Source organism: Hevea brasiliensis, chromosome 11, assembly GCF_030052815.1.
Source record: "Hevea brasiliensis isolate MT/VB/25A 57/8 chromosome 11, ASM3005281v1, whole genome shotgun sequence".
NCBI lineage: Eukaryota > Viridiplantae > Streptophyta > Magnoliopsida > Malpighiales > Euphorbiaceae > Hevea > Hevea brasiliensis.
The window spans coordinates 94,008,174-94,028,962 of record NC_079503.1 but is presented as its reverse complement, the minus strand read 5'-3'; positions in this window follow the sequence as shown (position 1 = coordinate 94,028,962).

Below are 20,789 nucleotides of genomic sequence, written 5' to 3'. Positions count from 1 at the left end.
GTCTATTTAGGCATGATTATTCTTTGTGATTGATTGGTTTGGGCTTGATGATATAGATAATTGACCCAAGGCTAAGCAGTGATAACTTTGGTAAGGATTGAATTCTTTGCATCTTGAAAGTGGGTATATGGTTTATTGGTGGCTAAAGGTAAGCTTGAGAGTTTGGATAAGTAATTTTCATAAATTTAAGGTAAGGTACCCCAAATTGCATTAATTGTTTTAAATTTGCTTGAGGGCAAGCAAATGTTTGAGTTTGGGGGAATTTGTTACACTCATTTCATATAGGCACTTTAGGGTAGTTTTGCATCCATTTTGCCCTCATATTTTAGTGTATTTTATGTTTTTAGCTTTATTTTATCTTATTTGTTAATTTTAGATACTTTATATTTGATTTTCGTAATTTTGTTGTTTTTGATAGGATTTTGTGGCAAATCGAAGATCAATGAGTGCAATAGGAAGTGATTTGAAGAGATTTGGAGTTCTTTAAGCATGGAGGAAAGTTGAAGAAATCAAGCCTTGAAAGAGCAAACCAGCCGAAATTTGCTTGAGACTTTGCTTAAGATCATGCTTAGGGTAAAGCGGCAGTGCTTAAGGTGCAGCACAAGTCAAGCATGAGCAGAAAAGTCCATTTTACTCTAAGTCTGCCGAGATTTGCTGAAGGTCTGCTTAACCTTAAGCAGACAGTGCGACCAGAAGCTGAAATTTGCTAAAAAGCTGCTTAGGGTTAAGCCGAACCCTAAGCAGACTGCCCAGAACGTGAAAGATGCTGCTGACTTGGATAATTTTACACCTCATTTCCTATCCACTCCTTGGCTCTTATTTACTTTTAGGGCAACTTTTTGGGACCATATAAATTCATCATTTCCTTATTTTTGCCACAAGAGGAAAGGGAGGAAAGACAAAAAGGAAAGAAAATTTAATAGAGAGAGAGAGAAGACGCCATTTTCTCTTGGAGGAGGAGCTGCTGCACCAGTTTTGGAGCTCCAGAAACCAGAGATTTTGGTTCTTCTACCTGGGTTTTTCTATTTTAGTCCTTTTATCATGTTTTTCTTTACTTTTCCATCAATCTTTCTTGTAAATACCATCATGAGTGAGTAAACTCTTTAGATTTCAGAGTTGGGAAATATGTTTTAGATTAATTTGTGGATTTGGACTGGGTATTTCCTTATTTTACATAAATATGAGTTTTGATTCTTTTCTTGTGTGCTTGATTTACTTGCCTAATGTTGGTACCCATTGGGTATTGTGTTAATCTTTGATTGAAGGACCGAAAGGTGAAAGTCATTGATAGATAATCAAGGATTGGAACTTAAAATCACCTAGATTTAGAAATAAACTAGGATTTTAAGAGGAATTAATGATTGGTTACAAAAATTAATGGGTTTTAGAGTAATCAAATAACATACGAAAGTAGGTTTGGTTATTTTAGAACACACTTTGGTTTGCTTGAAAAAGAAATCAAAGGAATTTAGAATTAATCACCTTCAAACTCTATTTTTCCCTAAAAATTGGAATGCCCAAGACAAATCCCAATTAATTTATGCATAAACCCCCAACTCTGGAATCACTTTTAGCATAATTAGACTTTGATTTGAATTACCCATTGTTAATTTAGTTTAATTGCAAACTAGATCTAGAATTTATTTGTTGCCCTTTTACCCATTCCAATTAGATTAATCAATTTACCTTGCTCATTTACATTTACCATTTATTCATTAATCATTAGCCCAAATAATCGCTTCATTCATAGTTTGGTACTTAAACAGCAAATCCTCGTGGGAATGATACTTGATTCATCACTTTATTACTTGAGACGACCCGTATACTTGCGGATTCGCCACATCAGGCCTAAATCTCATTACTCCCCAAATGAATGATGTGTTATGTGCCCCTGTTTCAAAGGATGAAGTTAAAGCTACAGTTTTTGGTTTGGGAGCTTATAAAGCACCAAGACGTGATGGTTACCAAGGAGTTTTCTTTATCAAAGATTTTGGGAAGTTGTTAAAACTGATGTTATCAATCTCATTAGAGAGTTTTGCCACAGGTCACTTTCCTTGTTCATTAAATGCAACAAAAATATTATTGATTCCTAAAAAGAACAATCCTATGTCTTTTTCTGATTTTAAACCCATTAGTTTGTGCAATTTTGCTTATAAAATTATATCTAAATTCCTTACTAACAGATTGAAGCCTTTGAATGAGCGGAAGCATGAAAAACACAAGTTTAGATCATTGAAATTCAAAATTGTTCTTCTAGGGTCACATGCATCATGTAAAATTTATTTTTATCTATTTGATTTCAATGATAAACAGCATATTAAAACTCTTTTAATATATTTTTGGATCTACAATTGCCATTTAAGATTTTAGAATTAACAGATTAATTCATTAGAATCCTAGATTAGATCAAGAATAAGTGCACTAACCTGTTTGATGCACTGCAGTGTGTTTGGCACCTTTGGGATGTGCCTAGGACACCAGATGTTGTCCCTCTAGCTTGTCCACACCAAGATCACCTATGGCAGCCCTTGAACAGCTTCTAAAGCTTTTTCTATGAATTAGAAAATCAAGTTTTGCCTTTTGAGAGATTACAGATGTAAACAGGACACTAGAAACGATTTCTAGTATTTTTAATTCAAGAGATTCTTGGGAAATCTCTTTGAATTGATGAGAGATGAAGAAGATGAAAGGGAGAGGTGCTTTGGGGCAGCACCAATGAAACAAATAGCAGCTAGGTATTTTTCTTTTCATCCTTTCCCTTATATAGCTAGGTCACCACTTAAAACCCTTGTCACATGTTACCTTCTGATTGGCTCTAGGTTTAATTGACCCAATCACATTGTGCTAAGTGTTAAACCTATATTTAATCTTGACTTTAATCATCTTACATGATTAAAGGACATGTGGCAAGCTTATGTGTAGTGCCATGTGTCACCATCTCATGGTGCCACATGTCACCCTGTGAAATGACCAAAATATCCCTGTGTCTTAATTTTGAGTTCTCAATCCAAAATAATTATTTCTCTTCTTCTAATCAATTTATATCAAATATAAATTAATTAATTAATCTCTATTAATTAATTTCTCATTAATTAAATTCATATTTAAACACTTTAAATATAAATTTAACTTATACTATACATCCAATAACCTAGATTTGGTTTCAAGCCATGCTAGGGACTTTGCAATCTAATTGCAAACCAAACCTATTTAATTAATCAATTAAACACTTTAATTAATTAATTAAATCATATTTAATTTGGTGATTACTTGTGTATGTGTGTGACTTACTAGGCTCATCACTAATTGGCAATGAGACATGATATCAACTCTTAATATCATTAGAACTCTTTCTTACCATAAATGATTTCTCTAAATCATTTTATGCACCTCATAGACCATGGTTAACACCTAGCATAGCATGGCATGGACACCCAATTAGTAATAAGGTTTACCTTAAATGAACCTATAATCATATGTTACCATGCACTAGAATCTCTCTATTACAAAATCCCAACTCAAGCTGGAGTAATGGTTTATGTCAAACCCCATTTGTTATGAATATTATGTTCTCTTTTAATTCCAGTTCTTGATTAAAAAGATTTTCTCATCAGAAAATCTTTTATGAATAAATCTATCTGTCCTAGCCAGGAACTTGAAATATCAAGAACAATTAAATGAACATAGGATTTTATCCCTATTTACTTAGAGGAACAGATTCCATCTTGATCAACACCTACCTCCATATATAACTAGTAGGAGCCAACACATGCCCATATACCCATACACAGTACAAGTATGAAAGCAGTATCAAACTGAAACCACCTATATATAAGATAACTGTGCTATCCCAGGTTTAAAGATTTTATGCACTGATATGATTTATGACAATACATTGATAAGAGTAAACTCCATGTGCTTGTCATAAATGTCACTAGTTCAACCTACTTATCATGTATAAGTGCCTATCATGTTTGTTATGTGGAATGAGATTCACCATTCCATTTTATTTACATCTCATACAAATAACTTGGGAACAAACATGATTACAATCTTTTTGGAAAAGTCATGTCCTTATTGTGAAGTATCATCGATTGTGAACCTATTTATGATACTTTGTGCTAGAAATACTATCACTCATATTCTTAACAACTTAAGAATAGGATTTCTAACAAAATATCAATGGATCTTTTCTATTACACATAAATATATTATGTAAACAGAAAAGTGAAAATGCCTTTTATTAATAAAGACATGTACAAGATACATACTAAATGATATGCTCTAGGGCATACTACTAATAATCTCCCACTAGCACTAGAGCCATTCATTACAATACCTTAGACTCATCTTCTCAAGATGTCGGTCTAACTGTGCTTGTGACAAAGGCTTAGTGAATGGATCAGCTTGATTTTTCAGCTGATGCTATTTTCTGCATGGCTATATCGCCTTGCCCAACTATCTCTCTGATAATGTGATAGCGCCTTTCTATGTGTTTGGATTTCTAGTGAGACCGAGGTTCCTTATATCCAAACAGCTTCTTTTGCAGTATCTGATGCAGCAAAATACTCAGCCTCGGTAGTGGAATCTGCAGTCATACCCTGTTTGGAACTGTTCCAACTGACTGCACTTCCATTACAAATGAACACATACCCAGAGGTAGACTTTCTATCATTGATATCTGATTAGAAATCAGAATCAGTATGATCATCCAATTGCAAGTTACCACCTCCATATATTAAGAATAAATCCTTAGTTCTTCTCAAGTATCCTTCAAGTACTTAAGGATATTCTTGACAGCTATCCAGCATTCCAAACCTAGATTGGATTGGTACTTGCTAGTCAAACTAACAGCATATGCGATATTCGGCCTAGTACATAGCATTGAATACTTCAAACTTCCAATAGCCGAAGCATATGGAATCCTAGCCATTTTATCTCTTTCTTCAGGTGTCTTTGGAGACATCTCTTTAGAAAGGTGGATACCATGTCTCACAGGCAACAATCCTCTCTTGGAATCAAGTATGTTAAACCTCTTTAACACCTTTTCCAAGTATAGACTTTGGGATAAATCAATTATTATTTTCGCTCTATCTCTATAGATGTGAATCCCAAGAATATAGGTTGCCTCCCCTAAGTCTTTCATGGAGAATATATTTGACAATCATATCTTTACAGTTGTCAACATACCTGTGTCATTACCTATCAATAGAATATTATCCACATATAAGATAAGAAAAGTGACAAGACGATCACTAACATTCTTATATACAAATGGCTCATCATCATTTTTTATAAAATTAAATGACTTAATGGCTTCATCAAAACGGATGTTCTAACTCATCGAAGCTTGTTTTAACCCATAAATGGATTGCTTTAGCTTGCGCACTTTGGAACCATTTTGGGATTCAAAACCCCTAGGTTGTTCTATGAAAATGTTTTCTTCAATGTATCCATTGAGAAAAGCTGTTTTGACATCCATCTGCTAAATGTCATAATCATAGTATGCAGCTATTGCTAATAAAATTCTAATTGATTTAAGCATGGCAACAGGCGAGAAAGTCTCCTCATAGTCGATTCCCTGCCTTTGGCTAAACCCTTTCGCTACTAGCCTTGCCTTATAGGTCTCTACCTTTCCATCAAAACCAATTTTCTTCTTGAAAATCCATTTGTTCCCTATAGGTACAATACCTTCAGGTGGGTCAACAAGATCCCAAACTTGATTCTTATACTTGGAATCAATCTCAAATTTCATAGCATCAATCCATTTTGAAAAGTCTATATCTGATATAGCTTCTTCATAGGTAAGTGGATCATCTCCATGATCTACTTCTTCATGAGTAGACAACTCTTGTTCTTCTTCATGAAGAAAACCATATCTCACTGGTGGGTGAGATACCCTGGTTGTTCTACAAGGAACAGCTGTAGATGTTTCATCAATAGGTGTAGGTTGACTAGATGGATCTATATCCATCTGATCTGTTTATTGGTCAGAATTCTCCAATTCCAACTCTATTTGCCTTCCTTTGCCTCCTTCTTGAACAAACTGTTGTTCAAGAAATGTGGCATCTCTACTTATCACAACCTTTTATGATGTGGGCAAATAAAAATAATATCCAAAACTATCTTTTGGACATTCAACAAATTGACCCTTTTCTGATATGGTTTCCAATTTATCAGTGTTCAGCTTTTTGATATAAGCTGGACAACCCCAAATCTTAACATGTTTAAGACTTAGTTTTCTTCCATGCCATATCTCATAAGGTGTGGAAGATACTGATTTTGTTTAAATCCTATTCATAATATACAAAGCTGATTCTAATGCAAATCCCCAAAAGGAGATTGGCATATTAGTATAGCTCATCATACTACGTACCATATCCAATAGGGTACGATTTCTCCTTTCAGATACACCATTCAGCTGTGGTGTTCCTGGAGGAGTCAGCTGAGAAACAATTCCATGCTCTCTTAAGTATTCATCAAATTCAGTAGTCAAGTATTCACCTCCACGATCTGATCGAAGAGCTTTAATACTTTTTCCTATTTGATTTTCTACTTCAGATTTAAATTCTTTGAACTTCTCAAAGGATTCATGTTTGTATTGTAACACCCCTAAGTTCGGTAGTGCGTTCTACTGCTCCGGTGACCAGTGCTGTCCGGACGGCTAGGAAGCCTAGAACTACACTTCAATATGAATGAGGAGACATAAATAATGAAATACAAGAAAAGAAAATACAAGAAAAACAAAGGAAAAATCATAGCAAAGAAATGTAACCGAATAAGTGAGCCGGGAAACCTAGCGATGGGTGACCGCACCGGGAAGTCACGGCGTGGACCGTTGACTGGCCCTGGACTGCGGGGAACCCTGGAAAACATTTTTAGGACTTAAATAGAACCTTATTGAAGAATAAATATCATTAGAAAGATCAAAGAAAAATTAAATAATTAGTACAAAGAAAAGTGAGAAATCGAAAAACAGACAAAACCCGGTAATACCGAAAAATCGGGAATGCCACCTGAACAGGGGCATTATGGTCATTTGACATCCCGAAGTGTCTTTTGACCTAAATGTCCATTAAAAATAAATAATATTACACTTAGAAAATGAAATGAAAAATTAATTTGGTGGTACATAAAGTAAATAGCCAAAAATGGAGTGAAAAATGTGTAAATAACACATTTAAGCATTATTATATAATTAAATGAGTAAGTGGACCACTAAAGGATTAAATTAAACATAAAATGTGGCTGATGTAAGTCCACTATACCCATCAGAATGTTCATCTTCCTCATTTCATAAACATTGCCGAATTGAAGAAAATGGGAACCACCATGGCCATTTTTCATGCAAGCTCATCTAACCACTCATTTCACTTCTAATCACTTGAGTTCCTTCATCAAAAATGGTCTACACATCACAAGGAAGATATTGATACCAAATTTGAGAAGTTTGGTGAAGGTTTAGCAAGTTACAATCAAAGGTAAGTTTACATTTTTGAGAATTCCTTTGTTAAACTTTATGTTCATGTAATGGGTGTTAGTTTGGTGAAGGAAATTTTAAAGTTTAAATAGTTATTGAGATAGCCATTTTTGGACAGCCATGGGGTCACGCATTTAATGATTTATTATGCATATAATTGATGAGAAATAATGTTGATCTTGGTGATTTAATATCCTAGTGAATTATTTCACATATATATGTTGATTTATGCACTTGGATGGGAATTGGTAAATTGTAGGGCACTTTGATGTTGAAGGACAATTTTCAGCAGCTTGGGAACACTTGAGTAAATGTATGTATTCATGGAAGTGTAGGCAGAATATTGACCTAGAAGGATTGATGAATATGTATGTAGATTGATATTGTAAAGTGTATGTAAGATTTGTAATGGTTAGGTGTGTATGTAATGGTACTTAGAATTTGTAAATGTGAATTATATTTGGTGTGTTAAGGGTAATTGTAATCTGCCCAAAGTAATGTTAATGTAAAGTAGAATATGCTTTTGGTAATGTACCAAAACAGATTGCTAGGGAAGTGAACAAATTGCAAGGTAAATGTGTGTGATTGATGTGTGTTAAGCAAAGTAACCAAGGGCAGTGTACATTTTAGCCAATAAGTTTAAATGTGTAATCTCAATTGGTATGAGACCAATTGGAGGTGGAATTAGGCACAAAATGTGCCAAGTTTCATTGAGAAAACATACCAAAATTCTGCTTGCAAGGTGACCTAAGAAAATAACCAATTCGGATTAGGTGCAATTAGGACCTGAAAAATGACCAATTGGACAGCAGTGAGTGTTTAGGCCATAACTCATTCAAAATAGGTCCAATTGACCTGAAATTTTAACCATGAATAGTTAAGACCCATACCTACAAGTCTTATGAAGACACCAAAGCCCAGAAATGACCATAAGCAAGTCAAACAACTTGCACAAGTTCGGGTCCAAAAACTGGCCGAACCAGAGTTGACCAAATTGACCTAAAATTGACCTAATTTGATACCAATTGACCAGCAATAGTGTAATGACCATAACTTGGTCTACTTAACTCGGATTGACCTAAAATTTTGCACCGCGGTCCATAAGACCTAGATCTACAAGTTTGTAGTTTTGACCGAAACCCGAAAACCGAGGGAACTAGGCTGTCCGGCTAGGTCAAACCAGTATCCCGGAATCCGACAAATTGCAATAAAATGCAAGGAAACGCAGTATACATAGAAACGAGTTTGGTAAAATGTACCAAACCTAAAACCCTATCGAATGTGACATATTAACGACACTAAAACCTAATTTACCTAAAACGCAACGAGGGTCGGTATATTAGGTGATTAAGTGAATAATTGAGTTCAGTGCATTATTTACCAAACACCATCGATAGAGACAGTTTAATTTAGTACTGAAACACTTCAAATTGTGTTTCTCAGTTAACAAGGACTCAGCAAAAGGGAAAGAAACACTGAGTCCAGACCAGGGGGACAGTTATCAGAGGTTTGTGCACAACGGCTATTTCTTTTGAATTTTTCAATTGAAATGAATTATGACTATTGTACATTATTGTTTTAAATTGTGTTTGTGCACAACAACTATTTCTCTTGAATTTTTCAATTGAAATAAATATTGACTATTTGTATATTATTGTTTTAAATTGTGGAAATTTGTTTGATGGACACTTATTGATTGAAAAACATTGTGAATGGTTTGAAACTGTGAAAAATTGTTTGAATGATATTGATGGATACTTATTGATTGAAAAGCACTGTAAATGGTTTTTGGGGAAATTGAAGTGAATTACGAATTGTGTTGCCATTTTGTGAATGAAATTATAACTTTGGAAATTTATTGGATTCTTACGGATCATTTGAATAAAATGTTTGGAATTGTTTTGACTCACAATTGGCATGACACTGATACTATGTTCCTCCTCCATTAATGGGGTGAGTGTGATTATTCCTCCCTCTTTGACTTATCAGTCTGGGGTGAGTATGATTATGTTCCTCCCTCTTTGACTTGTCGATCAGGTGAGTGTGGATGAGTACTCATTAGATAGCTAGCTTCCTCCCTCATTGATTTCGATTATTGGGGTGAGTATGTCTTGTCGTGGTGTACAACATGGCATATATGGAAAAATTTGTGTCATGACCTAAATTGTGTTATTGATTGGCAACATTGTATTGTTCAATTATTTGATCGAATGGTGTTATTGATTGGCAACATTGTATTGTTCAATTATTTGATCGAATGGTGTTATTGATTTGCAAAACGATATTATTCAGTTATTTGATCAATTGTGTTATTGATTTGCAAAACGATATTATTCAGTTATTTGATTGAATTGTGTTATTGATTTGCAAAACGATATTATTCAGTTATTTGATCGAATTGTGTTATTGATTTGCAAAAAGGTATTATTCAGTTATTTGATCAAATTGTGCATGAATTGGCAATACGGTATTCTTAAACTATTTGACTAAATTGTGTTATTATGAATTTTGATAATTTGTGAATTGGAGTTTAAATTCCTTATGACATTCATTGTCTTGAATTTAACTATGGTTTTAAGTATCCACTATTGATATGATTTATGAATTGTGAATTAAAATTGTATTTGGTTATTGTTGTGCACCATCGAGACATTGTCTCGTGATAGCTTTATTCTTTGTCGCAGTAGAGAGACAGACAGGCGGCAGACTAGGCCGCTAATACATCCAAAGTGAGGGATTACAGTATAATGAGTATACCAATATTTTGCATTTTGTCTTGTAATGTATGACCTTTGTATGTACATTTTGTTTTTGGTTTTGAGCAGTTGTAAATTCAAATTGTACCTTGAAGTTGTAAATTTATTATGAGTTATTTAACTTGTAAAAATTGTATTATATTTCCTTATCTCAGACTTTGAAAAATTTCTATGGAATTGAGTTGAGAAATGTGTTGTATTGAGAAAATGTTGGAGTTGAGATTTGGAAAATAATTGAAGTGCTTTTCTGAGTTTTCAAGAACTGTTTTGTCCAAAATACAAATGGCACCTTGCCAAAATTTTTACAGATATTCCAAATAAATCAAATGAGTTAGTTGTTTCACTTCAGTTCACCAAAGTCTTTAACACCTGTAAATAGTGCTCACCACTGTAAAAGAAGTAAGAAAAGTTTTTAAAATCCCTTGTAGTGTATTTAATGGGTTATCAGTAGACGGAGTTGGTAATTCATTAGGTATACTATGGGATCATGTTATGCCTTACAGAGGGGTAGGGTGTGACATGTATTTCATCAAATATAAATACCCAAACCTTGATTTATCATCAGTAAAGGTAATAAAATAATGAAAACCGCCTCTAGCCATTTCTTTAAATGGACCACATACATCACTATGTATTAGCTCCAAAATATTTTCAGCTCTTAGTCCTTGTCTTACAAAGGGTGATCTAGTCATTTTGCCCTGAAGGCAAGATTCACAAGTTGGAGTAGGCTCAGAGCCCAATGAGGATAAAATCCCCATTTTCTCCAATTTTGTAATCCTATCTTCTGCAACATGACCTAACCTTAAGTGCCAAATATATTTTGAACTTGAGTTGATTTTCATCATGGCATTGCATTCTTTTAGATTGCTTGCATTAGATTTGTATTTAACATTATTATCTAGATAATAAAGTCCATCATGCATATAACCCGAACCAACATATTTATTTTCAAAATAAATATTGCGAACATCATTTATGAACTAAAGTTCATAACCATCTCTAGTCAAACTAGATATAGAAATGATGTTCTTAAAAGGCATCAGGTACATGCATAACCTTATTTAAATACAAAACATGTCCACACATGTATTAAGATTTAGATCCTATGGCTAAGGCTTCAATAGTTGAACCAATGCCAATTCAGAATCTAATATCTCGTTACTACAAGCTGCTACTACTTGCTATACTCTAGGCAGTTCCTATTCCAGTGCCCATCCTGCTGGTAGTGGAAACACTTTCCTTTGCCTTTGTCAGCTTTGATCTTTGTTTTTCTGTTTGGCTATCTTCTTGGAAGATCCTGGAACTTGAGGTTTCTTTTTCTAATTGCCCTTTTTTCTTGTTGGACTTTCCAGCAGAAGAAGATGTAATCAAAGCTACCTCTTTTCCTTTATTGCCCGGCATATTCTTTTGGGCAATAACTAGCATATTGAGCAAACCGGCCAAGGTGCATTCCTGTTTAGTCATATGGAAATTTATCACAAAATTCACAAATAACTTAGGAAGAGACTGAAGAATCAAATCCATTTGTAGTTGGAAATCCATGTTAAAATCAAGATGTTCCAACTGCTCAATCAGCCAAATCATCTTGTGGATATGATCCCCAACATTCTGTCCCTCAGACATCCTCATGCGGAACAGCTGCCTAGATATCTCATACCTAGCATTCCTGTTGCGCTCACCATACAACTCTTATAGGTGAAGGAGGATCTTACTCGCACTCTGCATGTTCTCATGCTGCTTTTGTAACTCATTACTCATGGAAGCAAGCATATAACACTTAGCTCTTATATCATGCTCCTTCCACTTGTCCAAAGTTTCATGTTCCCCTTGAGTGGCCTCTAGAGGTAAGGGACTAGGAACATTTGAGTCTAGAACATATCCTATATGTTCAAGATTCAAGACAAGTTTTAAATTTCTTAGCCAATCAGACAGATTAGGTCCTGTCAACCTATTGCGATCAAGTATGCTTGCAAGGATATTGGATGGTGGCGGTTGTTCTATGCTCATTATTATCAGAAAATTAACTACAGAAAATAACCAGATTAATTAGTAAATGTATCATGTAATCAACCAAAATAATTATGGTCTTTTAATCAAATTGGTCCTCCCACTAACTTAGCAAATCCTACACTTCCAAAGTAGAAAACGGAAATCCTAGTTGGATGGATTTCTAGTGGGTGATTGAATTCTTATAATTCTATTGATCATCCTCAGGTACATCCATTATTGAAATTTCAATAAACTATAAGTGAGCAACTCTTTACCCATCACATCTCATGTGAGGTTCAATCCTTTAGCTAGCCCCTAATACTCAAAATCTCAGGTACATCCATTATTGACTTATCTTGCATTAGTTAAGTTGATCCCATTGAGCCAGTAATTATGCAAATAATTTTAATGTCCTCAGGTACATCCAATATTGGCCACCAAACCATTTACATATTTACAACATCTCATGCTTAACAATTATTCTTAAGAAAATCTCTTAAATTAATTGTATTTTATGCAAGTATTTAAAATTTCTTAAAATAATTGCCTCAATGGATGGCCCATGTTATAATTACTTTAATTATATCATTTCCAACTTAATCATTTGTTTGGAAGATTTTGTGGTCGTCCTAATTACTATTAAGGTCTCACTTTGCACATTATCTAATTAGCATGCATATATCATATACTTGCATACATTCCCATACATCTCATGCATTCATGAATAATAAATAAATATGGTATGATCATGGACTTTTCTAAGGGATTCAATTCTGAGCCACCAATAATTGAATTAGGGCATTCATAGGTGCATTTCCTTCATTCATATTACAAGAGTTGCTGAAGAAATACATAATCAACACTTGATATTGAATTCCTCCCACTGGTCTCACCAATGCTCTTGACCTCCTTGTTCTTCTTGCAATCCAATTATATAGTAATCCTTGGCATACCAAGGTTAATTTACAAGAACTAAATAAATGAAATTACAACCCAAAAATTATTACAACGTTAATAATACATGCCCAAAATAAATTAAAATAAATTAATTAATTTACAACCCAAAGAAACATAAAAAAAATAAATCCAATCACATTGGTCTTTTATAGTCCATGATCATCCATCATGCATATTACTATTTAATAATTAAATAAAACATACATACTTAAATTTAATTGAATATCTCATATTCAACTTAAAAATCTAGATTTGAATATGATTCAAACAAATTTAAAAATTCAGATTTGAATCACATTCAAACAAATTTAAAAATTCAGATTTGAATCACATTCAAACAAATTCAAAAATTCAAATTTGAATCACATTCAAATAACTTTAAAAAAATCAGATTTGAATCACATTCAAACAACTTTAAAAAATCCAGATTTGAATCACATTCAAACAACTTTAAAAATTCAGATTTGAATCACATTCAAACAACTTTTAAAATTCTGATTTGAATCAAAATTTAATTGTGTGATTTGAAACTCTAATTAAACAATTTAATTAGATATAAAATAGAAATAATTATGAGCATTAGATCATACAACAATTGCACAAACATTGCCCAAACAATGCGCACCATAAGAAGTGCTCAAACCATGCGCACATATGGAGTCTTCATCAAGCCGCCACCTTTATCATTGCAACCAGCAATGGATCTATCATCTCATGATCAAACCACACAATTAAATCATATAATCAAGAATCTAAATGGTAAATATAGTGGCTCTGATACCAATTGAAGGAGCGGAAGCATGAAAAACACAAGTTTAGATCATTGAAATTCAAAATTTTTCTTCTAGGGTCACATGCATCATGCAAGATTTATTTTTATCTATTTGATTCCAATGATAAACCGGATATTAAAACTCTTTTAATATATTTTGGATCTACAATTGCCATTTAAGATTTTAGAATTAACAGATTAATTCATTAGAACTCTAGATTAGATCAAGAACAAGTGCACTAACCTGTTTGATGCACTGCAGTGTGTTTGGCACCTTTGGGATGCGCCTAGGACACTAGATGTTGTCTCTCTAGCTTGTCCACACCAAGATCACCTATGGTAGCCCTTGAACAGCTTCTAAAGCTTTTTCTATAAATTAGAAAATCAAGTTTTGTCTTTTGAGAGATTACAGATGTAAACAGGACACTAGAAATGATTTCTAGTATTTTTAATTCAAGAGATTGTTGGGAAATCTCTTTGAATTGATGAGAGATGAAGAAGATGAAAGGGAGAGGTGCTTTGGGGTGGCACCAATGAAACAAATAGCAACTAGGTATTTTTCTTTTCATCCTTTCCCTTATATAGCTAGGTCACCACTTAAAACCCTTGCCACATGTCACCTTCTGATTGGCTTTAGGTTTAATTGACTCAATCACATTGTGCCAAGTGTTAAACCTATATTTAATATTGACTTTAATCATCTTACATGATTAAAAGACATATGGCAAGCTTATGTGTAGTGCCATATGTCACCATCTCATGGTGCCACATGTCACCCTGTGAAATGATCAAAATACCCCTGTGTCTTAATTTTGAGTTCTCAACCCAAAATAATTATTTCTCTTCTTCTAATCAATTTATATCAAATATAAATTAATTAATTAATCTCTATTAATTAATTTCTCATTAATTAAATTCATATTTAAATACTTTAAATATAAATTTAACTTATACTATACATCCAATAACCTAGATTTGGTTTCAAGCCATGCTAGGGACTTTGCAATCTAATTGCAAACCAAACCTATTTAATTAATCAATTAAACTCTTTAATTAATTAACTAAATCATATTTAATTCGGTGATTACTTGTGTATGTGTGTGACTTACTAGGCTCATCACTAATTGGCAATGAGACATGATATCAACTCTTAATATCATTAGAACTCTTTCTTACCATAAATGATTTCTCTAAATCATTTTATGCACCTCATAGACCATGGTTAACACCTAGCATAGCATGCCATGGCCACCCAATTAGTAATAAGGTTTACCTTAATGGAACCTATAATCATATGTTACCATGTACTAGAATCTCTCTATTACAAAATCCCAACTCAAGCTAGAGTCATGGTTTATGTCAAACCCCATTTGCTATGAATATTATGTTCTCTTTTAATTCCAATTCTTGATTAAAAAGATTTTCTCATCAGAAAATCTTTTATGAATAAATCTATCTGTCCTGGCCAGGAACTTGAAACATCAAGAACAATTAAATGAACATAGGATTTTATCCCTATTTACTTAGAGGAACAGATTCTATCTTGATCAACACCTACCTCCATATATAACTAGTAGGAGCCAACACATGTCCATATACCCATACACAGTACAAGTATGAAAGCAGTATCAAACTCAAACCACCTATATACAAGATAACTGTGCTATCTCAGGTCTAAAGATTATATGTACTGATATGATTTATGACAATACATTGACAAGAGTAAACTCCATGTGCTTGTCATAAATGTCACTGGTTCAACCTACTTATCATGTACAAGTGCCTATCATGTTTGTTATGTGGCATGAGACTCACCATTCCATTTTATTTACATCTCATATAAATAACTTGGGAACAAACATGATTACAATCTTTCTGGAAAAGTCATATCCTTATTGTGAAGTATCCTCGATTGTGAACCTATTTATGATACTTTGTGCTAGAAATACTGTCACTTATATTCTTAACAACTTAAGAATAGAATTTCTAACAAAATAACAATGGACCTTTTCTATTACACATAAATATATTATGTAAACAGAAAAGTGAAAATGCCTTTTATTAATAAAAATATGTACAAGATACATACTAAATGATATGTTCTAGGGCATACTACTAACAGCCTTAGCTAAATGTGTTCATCTCTCCTCTTCGATCTGCATTTATTCCAAATCATATCATCCGAGACAATATCATAATCGCCCATGAAGCATTTCATGGTCTTAAGAAAAGAAAGCAAGGTAAAATGAGGGCCATGGCTATCAAATTGGATATTCACAAGGCCTATGATAGTGTCCACTGGGATTTCTTGCTTGCAATCATGAGAAGGTTGGGTTTTTGTGAAAAATGGAAATCCTTGATTTATCACTGCATATCATCCATGGAATACTCAATGGCCATTAATGTAACAACATATAGATCTTTTTGTCCCACAAGAGGAAGTCGCTAAGGTGACCCCATTCCACCTTACCTTTTCCTTATGGTTTTTGATGTTTTGTTTAGAATGTTTGTTCAAGCCCAGCAGAGGAATCTTGTTTCTGGATGCAAAATAACATGGCAGTGTCCAACTTTTACCCATCTCTTTTTTACTAATGATACCATCTTATTTGGTAAGGCAACTTTGGAGGAAGCAAACTATATTTAGGAGATTTTACATGCATACAGTAAGGCATCTGGCCAACGCATTAACTATAGCAAATCTGACATCACCTTTTGTCCAAACACTCCTCAACTGGTGAAAAGATATATCGCAACAGTTTTGAACATTCAAAATTATGGATCTTTGTCCAAATATTTGGGAATTCCAGTAGAGTGGGGAAGATCCAAATATCAATCTCTTACTTTCCTTAAGGAAAGAATCACTAATAAGTTGTAAGGGTGGAAAAACATTTATCTTTCTCAAGCGGGCAAAGAGACTCTCATTAAAGCAGTGGTTCAAGCCATTCCATCTTACATAATGTAGGTGTTCAAACTTCCAAAATCTCTAATTAGTGAGCTTCACCAGCTTATTTCTAAGTTTTGGTGGCGACAAGCATATGATAAATCAAATATCCATTGGCTAAAGTGGAACAAGCTATCATGGTATAAGAGTGAAGGTGGGACTAGTTTCAAAGACTTAAAACTCTTTAATGAAGCTATGTTAGCCAAGCAAGCATGAAGAGTTTTAAAGAATCCATAGGCCCTTTGGGTAAGAGTTCTTAAAGGAATATATTTTCCATACTCAAGCTTCTTGGATGCAAATCAGGGGTACAATAGCTTTTGGGCTTGGCGAAGCTTATCAATAAGGAGGGAAGCTCTACGTCCTAGATTAAGGTGGAATGTCATCGGCTCTTCTTTCCTTAATGCATGGAATGAACCTTGTCTCCCAACATTACCAAAGTTCAGAATTAATAGTGTAAGACCTCCTAATAGCCCAATCCTTTATGTTGCGGATTTAATTAATCCAAGGACAAATCAATGGGACCATCATATTCTCCATGCGTCCTTCTCGTCAGTGAAATGCGAGGAAATATCTAAAATTCCTCTTACAGAGAGGAATGAGGATCCTAAGATAATATGGCATTTTTCTAAATTTGGCACCCCTTCGGTCAAAGTTGCCCATTACTGGCTAAAAAAGAATCAAGGTACTCTGTTGAACCTTGGCATGCCCTTTACAACCAAAATGCTTCCTTCATCATTTTGGAAAGGCATTTGGTCCATTCAACTCCCTTCCAAAGTGTGCAATTTCCTTTGGTGTGCTTGTCATAATGTGATTACTTCTAAGGCTAATTTGTATACACAAAATTGTGTTTGCTCTCTAGAGTGTCTTATATGTGGAAAGGAGGAGGAAACAGTAGAACATTTATTATTTTTTCTGCCCCCATGCAAGAGTAACATGGTTTAGTTCTTTTTTGGGTTTTTCCCCTCAAGAGGAAGGTTTTGGATCGTTCTTAGACTGGTTGCAATATATGATGGGCATGGTAAGATCTTATGATAAATTAGAATTGCGCCTAGCTAGTTTAATTTCTTAGCACATTTGGAAAGCTAGAAACGCTGTCATCTTCAATAATATCTAGCCTAACCCAATCAAAACTATAAAGAAGGCCCAGAATGAGATTGAAGAAGCGCAGTCCATCTCTCTAGCTCATCCGCAACATCATTCTTCGCCCTCTATGACTCTTGCGAATCAACAAGTTTCACTAAAATGGATCCCTCCCCCTAGGGAATCTGTCAAACTCAATATAGATGCTTCTTTTGAGTATGAATCTTGTAAGGCTAGATATGGAATTATTGTTAGAAATGAGTTTGGTCACCTTATTGATGGGTGTGCAGTAGCATTCCCTTACCTCTCTCCCTTGGCAGCCTAAGGTCTTGCCCTCAAAGTTGCAGTGGATTTTGCTAATAATAGGGGTTTCTATCCATGCATCTTAAAATTGGATTCTTTGCAGATTGTCCATATCCTATTTGATCCTCTAGCTTCCATCCCTTGGGAGTTAGAAGCTATCATTCATGATGTCAAAAGTAAAGGGTGGTGTAATCAAGCTTTTTCTTTTCAGTTGTCCCTTAGATCTACTAATAGGTGTGCAGATTGGGTAGCATCTAGTGTTTAAAAAAGGCTCCCTTGCAAATGGTTGGGTTTCAAATCCACCATCTGAGCTTTTATCATTGTTAGCCAGTGATTGCTTGTACTATTTTTCTAATGAATGATAGACTAGCTTTCGAAAAAAAAATAAAGAAAATGAATATCAAATCAGGAAGGTGGCTAAAATTTAAAATAAAATATATATGTCAAATCGTAGGACAAGAAGTTGACTCACAAAACAATTTGAAGAGACTAGTTCTCTTACCTTGTAATATATTATAATGGTTCGCCAATAATGTTAACTCTAATATCCATTACTTTATTTAGCGCTCCCCCATCATTCAATTTTATTTTTGGGAAAAGTTCATTGTAGTATTTTATACTATAGTGCTTTTAACTTTCGGGATATGTACTTTATTTTGTTGCATATAAGGATATGTACTTTGGCGTCTTAGAGTTTTAAGGACAAAGTGCTAACAATGTTAAGTATTGTGATGTGGTGCTGACCTTGTATACTAATGTCAGCTCCACATCAGCTCTATAATCAACATCAATGCCACATCAGTAATTTTTATAATGGTATCCATTTTGTTCTTATTTGGAGCAGGCTGAAAGCACATGTCTTGAATGCTAAAAACTTAAAAATTTCAAAAGCACATTGAAAAACTTTAGGGGAGAGAGAGAAAGAGAGAGAGAGAGATAAAAATTAGGAAAGATAGGAAGGCATGAGAGAGAGAGAGAGAGAGAGAGAGAGAGAGAGAGAGAGAGACACATAGGGAAAAAAGAGACAAAATGAGACAAACATGAGGAGAGAGAGATACACACAAACACTATATGAGACACACACAGAGAGAGAGAGAGAGAGAGAGAGAGAGAGAGATAGGTATAGAGGCATGGAAGAGTCACACTATCTCCTTATCTCCCATGTCCTTCTCTTCCTATTTGCTTCTCTCTCTCTCTCTCTCTCTCTCTCTCTCTCCTATTTTTTTATCTCTTAATTAGCCGGAATGAAAGAAAAAGGGGGGAAATTGGACAAAAATTAAGAGATATAGCGAGAAAGGAAGAGAGATGGAGAGAGAAACAAATAGTAAGCGAAAAGGCATCGAGGGGAGAGAGAGAGAGTAAGAGACAGAAAGAGAGAGAGACAAAGAGAGAGAGAGAGAGAGAGAAAGTGACTCTCCTATACCACTTTCCTTATCTCTCTCTCCCCCTCTCTTTCTCTTCCCATATCTCTCCCATTCTATCTCTTTCTTTCCCATGCCTCTCTCTTCCTATTTCTCTCTCTCTCTCTCCATGCCTCCCTTTCTTTCCTTTTTTTTTTTTTTTAATCTCTTTCCATCTCCCTTTTTTCCCTCTATTTTTTAAATTATTTCTTGTACTTTTGAAATTTTTGCACTTTTAACATTCAGGATTTATACTTTTATTTTTTTTTAGCAATTCAAAGTATGTATTTTTCAACTTGCTGCAAATAAGGATAAAATAAATAACATCATAAAATTTGCTGATGTGGCATTGACATGGAGCTAACATTAGCATTCCAAGTCAGGGCCATATCAGCACCATTTAACACCATTAACATTTTGTAATTAAAGTGTTAAAGACATGAAAATATTATGTCATTTTTTGCAACAAGGCAAAATATATGTCCTAAAAGCTAAAAGTGCTATAGTAAAATGTACTAATGTGTACTTTCCCTTTTTTTTTTTTTTTTTTCATTATAAGGTTCATACATGGTTTATGTTTACACACTCTAAATATTAGGAAAATTTATATTTAAGCCCACAAAAGTTCAAGGAGAAAAAAAAAATCCTCAAGACCTCAAGTTTTATTTTAATTATGGGAGAATCATTATTTAATTTCTTAAATTTGTCATTATTTATTATTTATTTCTTTATTTTAAAATAACATTAATTAATTATTATAATTTAATTTCATTAAAAAAATTCTTTTGTCCACATTTTATAAATTTAGCCATTAAATTTAAATAAAAATATAAAATTATCAACATTAACACACACGCACTCCCTATCTCTTATCTTTACCCACCTAAACGCAATGCTCTCTGCTCATCTACTAAAAGATCTTCCTTATCTCATAACTCACCCGAAACCCCCCTTCAAACCCAAAGCTCTTTGTCATCCATCAAAATATCGCACATCACGATCTAATTTGGGATCACGATTAGCACTGCTTAAGGCTTTCTAAACTCATAATAAACTAAATCGATAATCCTAACCAATCATACTTATATTGCCTATACAATTTTTCTAACGA